We start from the raw sequence: 13,477 nt of genomic DNA, 5'->3' as shown, positions 1-13,477 counted from the left end.
AAGGAAGTGCATTGAATGTTTTATCACAAAAATGATAGATGTCTAGGGAGATAATATATTTTTACCTGATTTCAACATTATGTCTACATGATTTGAAAACTTTATAGGATACTCCACTAATGTGTACAATTTTGAATATTTCCATATCAGTTAAACACATTTAATTTAAATTTACAAAAGAATGTGAAAGAGCTAAAAAAAAACCCTTTACAAGTTATAAATATGTATGTACTCAAAGAGATTCAGGAGGAGAAGCTTCTATGAAAATGGAGTAAGTATTTCTAAGGGAATAATTGGATTAAATGAAAAAAAAGGAAAGTATGAAGGCCAAAATAGAACTACGAAATTCAATACAAAAATTCAATAGAAAAATTAAAATGGCATTTGAGAAGATAGTAAAGAGCATATATAAAAAATTGAACTCACTCAATGAAATGTGGAAATATTTGAATTTTTTCCATATTGCAGGAACAAAAATCAATGAGACAAAAAAGATGACCTAGATAATGATGGGTAGGAAGGACAGAAATATGATCAAAGAAGCAAAACTGTTTCTGAGGAAGAAAGCAAAAATGGCAAGGAAATAAATAATTAAATCTGAAAGAAAAGAAAGTTTTTGAGCTGAAGAAAGATCTGAGATGAGAAAATGAAAGGTTCATCAACATACCTGGATACGCCCTTATAAATTTTTCAGCTTTAAAAATAAAACATTGTGAATGAGAAAGGAAAAAAAAAAACTGTTCTCAGAGTTTTTTACTATGATATCACATACCATGATACATTTGAATATTGTGCATAAAGTGTTTTTATTTTGTTTATGCAAGAGATATCGTTTTGAATGAGGAATTCTATATAAAGAGAAGCTTCTGATACCTATGTATAAGGATTACAGAGACACATCTTGCAATATATTGAAAAACTCTTAGGTGAAGAAAATGATGAATGTGAAAAAAACAACTAAAATATATTTGCAAGACTGCAAAAAGTAATTCAAAATTTATAACCAAAATATGGGAAATCTACTGTATAAAAACACCTTGTTTGATGAAAATTAAACAATTATTGTATATACAGTTTTTGAGTGCAAAAACTGAAAAAAAGTATGTGAAAAAGAATATATATTAGTATTTATAACTTTCAAATATTATATTAGAAATGTAATAATTCGGGACTCTAAGTAAGTTTAAAATAAATTTGGTGAAATTAAATATTATGAGTTGAAAAAAAAGGAAAATAAAATCAAGATGGATTTTTTTCTGTGTGGAAGGGATTTGATGAAGCTATTCAATCAAGCATTTATTGATTAAGTCATCAAATATTAACTGAGCACCTGTGTGTCAATTTCTGCACTAGATAGGTATGTATAAGATGAACAAAACATCCAATGGCCCTACTAAACATGTGAATAGAAATGACAAAATCATGGAATTTGCAGGGAAATGGATGGCACTAGAGCAGATTATAGTGAAGCTAGCCAATCCCTAAAAAACAAATACCAAATGTCTTCTTTGATATAATGAGAGCAACGGTGAACAGAGCAGGGAGGAAGAGCAGGAAGAAAAGATTAACATTAAACAGAGACATGAGATGGGAGGGAAAGGGAGAGAAAAGGGAAATTGCATGGAATTGAAGGGAGACCATCATTGCTGTACAAAATTACATATAAGAGGTTTTGAGGGGAATGGGAAAATAAACAAGGAGAGAAATGAATTACAGTAGATGGGGTAGAGAGAGAAGATGTGAGGGAAGGGGAGGGGGGATAGTAGGGGATAGGAAAAGTATCAGAATACAACAATTACTAATAGGGCATTATGTAAAATTGTGGATGTGTAACCGACATGATTCTGCAATCTGCATTTGGGGTAAAAATTGGGAGTTCATAACCCACTTCAATCTAATGTATGAAATATGATATGTCAAGAGCTTTGTAATGTTGTGAAAAACCAATAAAAAATACATAAATAAAAAATTTGAAAAACAAAAAAAACAAAAAAAAATAAACATGTGAATAGATATTTGTAAAATGGAATACATTTATGAAAAAGAAGTCAATGACATGAGAAAGAAAACTCTTTAATTGAATGATAACATTAAAGTGGTAATTAAATTTTAAATTTTATCAGAAGAATAAATTTGAAAAAAAAGTAATAAAAAGAAATGAGATTTTAAAGAGAGAGAGAGAGAGAGAGAGAGAGAGAGAGAGAGAGCCTAATATAATAATAATAGGTGACTTCAATACCACAGTCTCACAAATAGATAGGTTATCTAGATAAAAATCAAAATAGGAACAATAGCATTAAACTGAACTATAGATGCCTCCAGAATGCTCTCCCAGATAACAACATTGTACACAATCTTTTTAGCAGTTCATGGAATTTTCTCCAAAATAGATTTATATTTTTGGATCAAAAAGCAAGACTTAACAAATACCAAAACAAACAAACAAACAAACACCCTGAAAAATTTCTTGCATCTTATCAGACGGTCAAAGAATGAAATTAGAAATCAATCAATGGTAAGAGACACAAAGAAACTGTACACATGGAGATTAAACACTTTTGAATGATCAATGGGCCACTGATGAAACTGGAAAGGGAAAGTTATAAAGCTTTCAGAATCTAATGAAAATGGAAACACAACATACCAGAATCTTTGGGTACAGCAAAAGCAGTTCTAATAGAAAAGTTTATGAATAACTACATTAAAAAGTCTAGGGATCTTAAATAACTTACCTAATGTTACATCTCAAGGTCTTAGTAAAACAAGAGCAAACCAAACCCAAACAACTATAAGGGAAAATATAATGAATAACAGAGCTGAAAGTAATGGAATAGAGACTAAAAGAATAAAGGAGACATGAAACAAAGAGCTCTTTGAAAATAAGAACAAGATTTGTAAGTCCATAATACAAACAACCAAAAGAAGGAGAGAGAAAACTCAAATTAATAAAGTTAGAGACAAAGAGGGGATAGTACAACAGATTCCAGTAAAATACAGAGGATTATTGAGACAATTTTCAAAACCTTATTCTAATAAATTGAAAAATCTAGAAGAAATAGATAAATTTCTAGACTTATCTGACCTACCAAAATTGAACTAAGAGGATATTAAAAATAACCAGACAAACCAATAACAAATAAGGAGATTGAACTAGTAATAAGCTGTCACCCCTCCACCCCCACAAAAAAATGCTCAGAACCAGATTGATCCACTTATGAAATTTGCCAGACCTTTAAAGAAGAACTAACACCAATGTTCTTCAACTTTTCCAGGAAACTGAAAGGAGTGCTTCCAAAGTTGTTCTATAAAGCCAGCATCAGCCTAATACCAAAAGAGATAAGGACACAAAAAAAGAAAACTATAGACCAATATTGGTCATGACCATAGATGCTAAAATCCTTAATAAATACTTGCAAATTTAATTCAACAACACATTAAAAAGTCATACACTGTGCTCAAGTTGGTTTCATTCTGGGGATGCAAAGTGGTCAACATTTGCAAACAATAAATATAATACATCACAAATACAAAATCAAGGACAATAATCACATTATCATCTTACTAGATGCACTAAACAAAATTCAACATCTGCTTATGATAAGATCCCTGAAGAAAATAGGTATAGAAGGATCTTATCTCAACATCATAAAGGCTACATACAACAAACCCAAATCCAACATCATAGTTAATGGTGAAAAACAAAGCATTTCCTCTAAAAACACATACAAAACAAGGAGACACGGATATCCACTCTCATCACTCTTATTCAATAAGGTACTTGAAATTTTAGCTGGAGCAATTAGTAAGAGAAATGAAAGAATACAAATAGGAAAGGAAAAAATCAAATTATCTCTATTTACAGATGATGTGATTATACGCTTAGAAGACTGTAAAAAGAAGACTTTTAGATCTGATAAACATTTTCAGCCAAGTAGCAGAATATAAAATCAACATACAAAAATCATTAGCTTTTCTGCATACCTATAATGAACCTGTTGAAAAAGAAATCAGGAAAATTGTATTCACAATAGTTTTAAAAGAAAAGCTAAAATATCTAGGGATAAACCTAACCAAGGAGGTGAAAGAATTCTACAATGAAAATTAAAGAACACAGAAGAAAGAAATTGAAAAGGATACTAGAAGGTGGAAAGATGCCTTATATTCATGGATTGGCAGAATTAAAATTATTAAAATGACCACATTACCAAAATATCTATAGATTCAATGCAATCACCATCAAAATATCAATGACATTTGTCACAGAATTATAAAAAAAAATTCCTAAAACTCATGCAAAAGTAAAAAAAGATCCCAAACAGCCAAACCAATTCTGAACACAATGAGCAATACTGAAGATATCAAAATATAAATTTCAAATTATATAAAGCCATAGTAACAAAACAGCATGGTATGGACATAATAACAAACAGGCTGGAGCTGTAGCTCAGTGGCAGAGCATTTGTCTAGTGCACATGAGACTCTGGGTTGGATCCTCAGCACTGCATAAAAATAAATACATAAAATAAAAGTAGTGTGTCCATCCACAACATATATATATCAGACAGGTAGACCAATGGAATAGCATAGTGGATACAGAACTATTTTTTTCTAACAGAGACTTAGCATCCAGATTCTATAAATAATTCAAAAACTTAACACAAACTCCCCAAATAATCCAACAGATCAATAGACACATGAACTAAGATTTTGCTTAGAAAAAGTACTAATGGCCAGCAATTATATGAAAAAAATCTTCAAATTCTTCAGCTATCAGGGAATTGCAATTGAAAACTACAATGACATTATTTTACCCCAGTTATAATGGCTATCATCAAGAATGCAAATTTTAATAAGCACTGGTGAGGATGCAGAGAAAAAGGAACACCTACACTTTTGGTAGGAATGTATATTTGTACAGTCATGATGAAAGTCAATATCTTGGTTCCTCAAAAAACTAAAACATAGAATTATAGAACTATCTTATCATCAATAAACCATTCCTCAGTATATATTAAAAGGAATTGAACTCAGCATACTACAGATATACCTGCATACCCATGTTTATTGTGGCATAATTCACAATAACCACAATATGAAATTAGGGTATCTGTCAGTGGATGAATGGGTAAAGAAAATATGGTATATATACCCAAAAAGTATTATCTAGCCATAAAGAAGAACAAACTCATATCCCTTGCAGGAAAATGAATGAAACTAAAGTTTATCATGTTAAGTAAAATAAGTCAACTCAGAAAGACAGGTATCCTTTTCTTTCATGCATGGAATTTAAATAGAAAACAAACAAACAAACATGAATATAGAAGATAAAACATTAGAAAAGAGCAAGGGGGTTTGGGGAAAGAGGAAGATTAGAGGAGATTATGAAGGTTAAAATGATCAAAGTATGTTATATGCTTATATGAATATGTCTTATTATATTCTGTATAACTAACATGCACTAATAACAAACTAAATTTAAAAGGACAAAAATTACACACATATTTCCTTAGAGGGGTGAAAAAAGCTTGATAAACCTATATGGCCCACTATTCTTTCCCCAAATTACAATTTACAGAACCATATTATTTTAAATGCTGTGGAACCAGCAGACACATCTAAATTATTTTAATGGAATAAATGAACAATTCTGAAACAAACAATGAGTTAAGAATAATAAAATGAAATAAATTTCCTAAAACAGTATTTGGAAATCCAACTAAATAATTGAAAAAAATTGTTCTGAAGCTCTGAATTATACTTTACCTCAAAGTGTACTTCATGCTAGTGATTTCTGTGCTTTTCATGTATACTGAAATGTTCTCCACTTATAAAGCATGTGTTTATATATGTGTGATGTATGTGTATGGTTATATGTATATATGAGAAACAAAACTCTATAAGAATGACAGTGCTACATATCCACATTTTAATGGAGTTTGCATACTTATCCATTTTAATGTTTTTTCAGTATTTTAAGTTTTTATAAACATGTAATACTTGTAAATATTAATGGGGTTCAACATGACATTTCAACACATGTATATAGTGTACATGGAGGTCAAATCAGGTCAATCAGTATTTCCTTCTGTTATTTCTTCATTTAGAGCCCTTGAGCTCCTCTCTTATACTTCTTCATAAAATGTATAATAAGTTAATGTGAACTAAACTGTCCCCACTATGCTGGAGAACTCCAGATTATTTCTCCTATTTAACCATGTTTTGGCATCTGTTATCCACATTTGCTTGCTTTTAAGAGAACAATTTCCATCAGTGTATGAAAATCTAGATAATCTTAGTGATTTCTTGGTATTTTCCTGTATGGTTATAGTGATTCTATTTAGTTTCCCATTTGTGGTTGTTTAGGTGGCTTCCAGAATTTTTCTATTATTAAAAATGATGCAATAAATAATCTTAGACACATGTTTGCTACATATTAGGGGCACTTGACTTGAATGAACATGATAGACATGGCCAAATTTTCTTCCAAAGGCCAAAATTATACTCATTAACAATTTAGGTTGCCATCATTGGTGTACATGAATACTGTCAAACACATAGATATTTTGCAATTTTATAGGTAAATTTAATGTCTCATTTAAATTTGTATAGTAATTTGCATCCAGGCAAAGGCACACAAGAGTATTTAACTGATTTTTAAAAGACAATCTCAGCATTTTCATAAGGGTAAAACTTAAGCTATCTAAATGTCTACAAATTGAAGATGTGTTCAGTAAATTAATATACATCTGCAGAATGGGTTATTTAGTGGGCATTTAAAAATATTTTCAAAAAATACTTAATAACATGGGAAAAGGCTCACATTAAAATGTCCATGAAACTTCTCACTGTCCCTACTGAGCAGGAAGTTATAAAACAATAACAGCAAGTTGGATACTACAAAATCACATTTTAAAGTCCATCTAAGAAATGAAGGAACAGACAAAAACAAACACCAAAAAAATCTTTACTGAGCTAAAACTTACAAAGTGAAAAGCCCTGGCTGAGAGAGTAGGGCCCACTAATGTTTTCATCTTTGGGAAGAGGAAGCTCCTAACCATGGTGGTAGGTTAAATGAAAACAGCCAAACTATGAATTATGCTTCAAAATGGAGTTTGGGCTAGGGTGGAATTTTTATGTTCTCTGTAAGTCCCAGGCACAATGGGAGTCTTCACCAATTTACTAACTACTTCCATAGAAATTCCATACTTTGCAAGGAGGTCCATTGGGGAAGGGACTAAAGATAGAAATCACACTGTACTCAGGGCTCTCAAACTAAGTATAAAGAAGTGACCTTATAGAAATGAAAATGGGTCAGAAGAGCAGACAGACAAACCTCTTCCCAACTGCATGTAATGAAGTTTATCAGAGAGAAACTATTCTGTATGATACCATAATGATGGTCATTCTGGACATCATGGATGACATTTTTTCAAACCTATAGAATGTACAACAGCAAAAGTGAACTCTAATGAAATTAGGAAATATGTTTGTTTATTTATTTATTTTTAATAAAGGTATTGTGTATAACTACAACTAAAAATATACATATAATATAAATAATAAATATTTGGGAAGAAAAATAAAAGTAAATGTCAGAATGATTCTCTTTTGCCTAGTCTTCCTTATTGTGGAACTCTGTTAGGAGCATTTGCAGAAAAACATTTGGAAGCTAGTAATTTTGTACTCCCCATTCAATAATGTAAAATGAAATAACTGTGTGCATTTTCTAAGTTAGTACTGTAACTTTTCAATAGTAGATCATATTTTTATATTTAAAAATTATTTTAATTATATATATTTATGGGGTTCAGTGTGATAATTTGATATATGTACTTAATGTATAATGAGAATGTATAATGAGAGGGTGATTTGCATTTCCATCTTCTTGAAAATTTACATATTTTTTAAAAAATATATTTTGTACAAAAATGGATTGTATTTTATATCAGAAAAAAATAATGAGTAAAAAACAAAAACAAAAACAACAATAACAAAAAGAAATTAGGAAATTTAGGCGATTCACATATATCAGTGTACTCATCAACTGCAAGAACATGCACCACTCTGGTAGGGAATGTTGCAAATCAGGGAAGCTATACAGGTGTGAAGGCAGGGGTTTATGAGAAATCTCTCTGGCTTCTGCTCAACTTTGCTGTTGAACTTAAAATTTATCTAAAACACAAGGTTTATTAGAACTATGAAAGCATAAAATCCTTGGCATTAGTATTATAAAATACATGAGTGACCTCTCCACTGAAAACTACAAAGCATTTATGAGGCAGATTTTGGCATCCTAAACAAATGAAAAGGTAAACCTTGTTAAAATAATCAATACCCTAAGTACATGTATGAAGACATGAATGGTGTGAAAATACTTTGTGTATAGTGACTTGAGAAATTGTGCTCTACATGTGTAATATGAAATGAATTGCATTCTGCCATCATGTATAACAAATTAGAATAAATACATAATTTAATTAAAAATATGGGAAGACTCACTGTTCTAAAAGTGACAGGTCTCCTTAAGTTGTTGTATCTTATCAGTAACATTATAAGTAAAACTTCAGTTAGTTTTCTTATTTTCCTAAAATATTGACAAAATAATTTCTTTTAGAATTAGATGGGACACAATACACATATATACACAAAACAATCTTGAAAAAAAAGAAGATCAAACTTGAAAGAAATATTCTACATGATTTTAATGTCTGTAACAATGCTATTAGTAATTAAGACAATGTGGTGTTAGTGAGAGAATGATAAAAAGAAAAAGATCCATGAAACAGAATAATGCATCCAGAATTACATGGTGAAACTATGTAAAAAAGAGCACTAAAGCAATTATGTAGGAAAGGAAAGTCTTTTCAACACGTTGTGTTGGAACAAATGGTTATCCATATTGGAGTAAAAGAACTTAAGATTCATATTATACTGTAGACACAAATTAATTCAAGATAGATTATAGATTTACATGTAAATCCCCAAATGATAACACTTCTAGAGGAAAACATAGAAATAGATTTGCAATCCTAGAGCAAGAAGAGATTTAAAGATCACAGAAAGCTCTAACCACAAAATAAAATATGATAAATTAGATTTGAGAGAGACTGACAAGTTCTGCTCATTAAACCACATCAATAAAATAAGAAGGAAATTTGCAATAAAGATGAAGTATTTGACACAGGAACTAACAAAAAAACCTGTGCTCTTAATATATAAGGAATATCTATGAGATAAAAAAAGATGATAAAGCAACTAGGAAATAGAAAACATACTTAAACAGACACTTTTTAAAATATATTAAAGTGTCTGAAACTTATGAAAAATATTCAACCTCATTAATCAGGGAAATGCTAATTAAAACTACAACAAAATATGACTAGTTCACTAGAATAGCTACATTGAAAAAGCAATGATTACATGCTATGTGGAAGATGTAGAGTAACCCAAACTCTCATGCTCTGAGTGCAAATGGTGAAAACACTTTGGGAAACAATTTGGTGCTTTCTTAAACATTTAATCATTGATCCATCATATGTCCACCCCCAGTTATTTATCTAGTAGTGAAAATATATGTCCACAAAATGTCTATGCAAGATAACTGGGAGCAAATTTGCTGTTAATATCCCCAAACTAGAAACAGCATAGATATCCATGAACAAGAGAATGGTTATATCAATTATAACTGTTCACATAACAAAATATTATTCAGCAATGAAAAGGTGGCGGCTACTGACACAAACAGCAACATTTCTTCCCATGGATGAATCTCTGAAATATGCTGAATAAAAGAAGAGTGTAAGCCAGGCATGATGGTGCTCATCTGTAATTCCATTGTCATCCAGCTACTTGGGAGGCTTAGGTTGTAGAATTGTGGGTTTCAGATCCCATCTCAAAAAAGAAAAGAAAAGAAAAGAAAAGAATAAAGAAGAAGAGAAGACATACTGGATGACTGAATTTTAGAAAATTCTTGAATAAACCAAAGATATATATACATATACATACATACACACACATATATACATATGTATGTATATATATATATATATTCTAAGTATATATGTATATGTATACATATATATACATTCCAAGTATATAAATATAAATACATATATATATATATACATATATACATATATATAAATGTTTAAAATTAGCTCAGATTATGTTGACTTCTAGATTTCGGTGATTAAATGGGAATGGACGCAAGATAACACTCTGACATTCCGAACTGATGGACAGTAAAACTGATGAAATCATATACTTAAGAGTTGTTCATTTTATTCTATGCAAATTATACCTCAATAAAAGTTGATGAGAAATGGGGTTGTGGCTTAGTGGTAGCACACTTGTCTGGCATGAGTGAGGCTGGGTTTGATCCTCAGCACCACATAAAAATAAATAAATAAATAAATAAACAAATAAATAAATAAATGTGAATGAAATATAAATTCATTTAACAAGTAGAACATAAAACCAGTAAGTCAATATTGTACCAGTTTTAAAGGACATAGACTTCTATATGCTTAGGTGTATGTATATACAAAGAGAAAAAACTAGGAGGGGTTGAGCCTGTATTTCTCTCTGGGTATGATAAACAGAAATTTTTTACATTCTTTAAACTTTTTTCTATTTTTTTAATAGAAAACTCTCATGCAATTAGCCCTCTGTATTTGCAGATTCAAACCACAGATCAAAAATATTCTGAAATAAATTGCATCTGTACTGTGTATATATGGACTTTTTGCTTATCATCACTCCTCAAAATGCAGCATAACTACTATTTCTACATAGAATTTACCTGTTAGTAGGTATTATAAGTAATCTAGAGATGATTTTAAGTATGTAGAATGATGTGCCATTTTCTATAAGGAACATGAGCTCCTGTAGATTTTCATATTGTGGTGAGACCTGGAACAAATCCCCCACAAGTACCAAAGAATCATACATTTGTTTCATAACAAAGAAAATACAACAAGCATCACAAGAATATTTTTTAAATTAGAGATACTTGGTTATTTGTCACCAGATGATATACATTTTGATGAACTTCAGGACAGACATTTGTATATATATATATATATATATATATATATATATATATTCTGTATGTGCATGAAATAAGGATGTAGAATTATTCATTAGTAGTATCCTTTTCCCAAACCAGCACATCAATCTATTATTTTGCATTGCATATGTTGGAGAATTACTGTGAGTACAGGTTGACTTGTTCTGCTTTGTATGTGCCTGATTTTCTTCCCAAGATGTGTTTTGCTTTTTCAATTCTTTATCCTAGATATTTAAGATTTCTAATGAAAGAAATAACTCAATAATATAGAACAAAACAATAATGAAGAAATGAGCATTATGAGTATTATGTTTGTGTCAGTTATATTCCAATCATATTGAAATCATCATCTAATATAAACTTCATGAGAAATCTATAAGGTAATAAATGAGTGAGTCCTGTTTTTATGTTTGTTTTCTTAATGAAGAAACAGACATACGGGAATGTCAAATATTTTTCCTTACCCATATTTTGTGCAAAGTCTCAGAGTTAAAAATTGTTTCCAAATACTCTGGTGCCAAATTTAATTCTTTCAATTATCAGATTGTAAATTTTATTCTTTGGAGTAATGGGCAAAGCATTTAATGTTATGTCTCTTTCAGAATAGTTACATGAAATTATTTTTAAATTACTTAATTCATAATAAGAATAAAATGCATTCTGATAATGTAATTGTGACAAATAAATGATATAATGCATCTAAATGTTCTTGATATACCAAAGTGCCAGTTATCATTCCACTCCTCTCAGCTCCACAGCTACCCTCTGTAGTGCTGCTTGCAATATTGGAACATTTCTCCCTTGCTAGCTGGCAAAATGATAAGCTCCATCAAGAAAGTACAGGACCCTGGAGGAACACCAGAAGAGAAACAGTTCTTGGCTTCTGGTGAATCATTACTCCTCACAGGCTCCTGCAGTGCATTGTGACCAGTAGCATATGGCACCTCTCCATGTTCCCTCCCTCAGCATCCCAGAGGATGATTTCCTAGTCCATTTCCCAAGCAACTTCTCCTTGAACTTCTGCAACATCCATTGGGCCATGATAGGACCTGTTCCAATGAGGTCTGTATTGTACCTTGGAAAAGGAGTTCATTGCCAGGTTCTTTTCTTTCTTGAGTATTCCGTGTTACTCTTAGAGGTAGTGGCTGCTCCCTGTATCTGCTATTTCTATATTCCTCAGAGTTTTATTTACCCCTTCACAGCCAATCACCAATTACTCCAAATTTCTGTTATAGTTAGTAATTAAAAAAAAAAAAAACAACAACATCGTTCTCTTTTCAAATTGCTATGTGGTTCCTGCCTCCCAATTGGAAACTTACTAAAAAAAATCATTAAGAACAACAAAATTGAAATGGTTATTTTTGTGGCTGAATATCCTGCATGTGTACTTGGAGTTATCTCTGAAAATCCTAATCTTAAAAAATTCAAAGTTTCAATGATTTCACTTACATGCTAGAAATAATAATGACTATTGCAAAGAATAAGTCATGGATAACACAATGCACATGAAAATGTTTTGCATATTGTCAAAACCTTACATGAAAAATAATGGAAAATATGGATTAAAATCAGAGGATCCAGACATAAAAATTTAGTGTTGCATTGGCTATTCCACTTGCACTTTTTGTAAGGATTTTTACAATTTGTAACCAGAAAAATCGTACAATTGGTTACAATTCTTCTTTAGTTGTCTTTAAATGCAAACTATTCTGATGGCAAACTCGGTTTATGTTATAGCATAACTAGAACATTCTTTTAAAGCATGTTAATTTGACAAATAGCTAAATATTTCAAGTGATTTGTTTTTACTGTAGAAAAGAAACAGCTATCAAGATCATTTTTCCCACTTAATAGTTTCTCCCACAATGGTTTCACCAAAAGTCCTAGACTGATACCAAACTAACGTATGCTACTATTGCCAAGATGAAACTGCACAATATTTTCTTTTTACATCAATACCTGGGTTTATATACTCATAAAATTCTTTTTTTTCCTATTACAACATTTTCATAATAATCCCTGGCATACCTATCAAGGATCTTTATTGTTTCTTTTAAAGTGCATTAAATTAATAATACTACATACCCTGCTTTGATTGTGAGAGAGGTAAAGAAAGGGAAAGAATTCTGGGTTTCCAAAACTTTTTCTAAAATCTTGGAACAACTACTTATTTTTAGTGTAGTGTGTGTGTGTGTGTGTGTGTGTGTGTGTGTGTGTTTTGATGTTTCTACAAAAAAATTGGAGACAGAGGACAGCTCACAAGCTGTTATGCATGCATATTTATACAGTGTTATATATTCGTAGGCCCCTTCCCTTTACTTCATGTAAATGAAGAACAACATCTGTATAAATTAGATACTGACTTTGAGATACAGGAACATTCCAGTGAGCATACTAGATTAAATGATA

The sequence above is a fragment of the Urocitellus parryii genome, chromosome 1 (assembly GCF_045843805.1).
Source record: "Urocitellus parryii isolate mUroPar1 chromosome 1, mUroPar1.hap1, whole genome shotgun sequence".
Classification (NCBI taxonomy): domain Eukaryota; kingdom Metazoa; phylum Chordata; class Mammalia; order Rodentia; family Sciuridae; genus Urocitellus; species Urocitellus parryii.
This window is presented reverse-complemented; position numbering follows the sequence as displayed.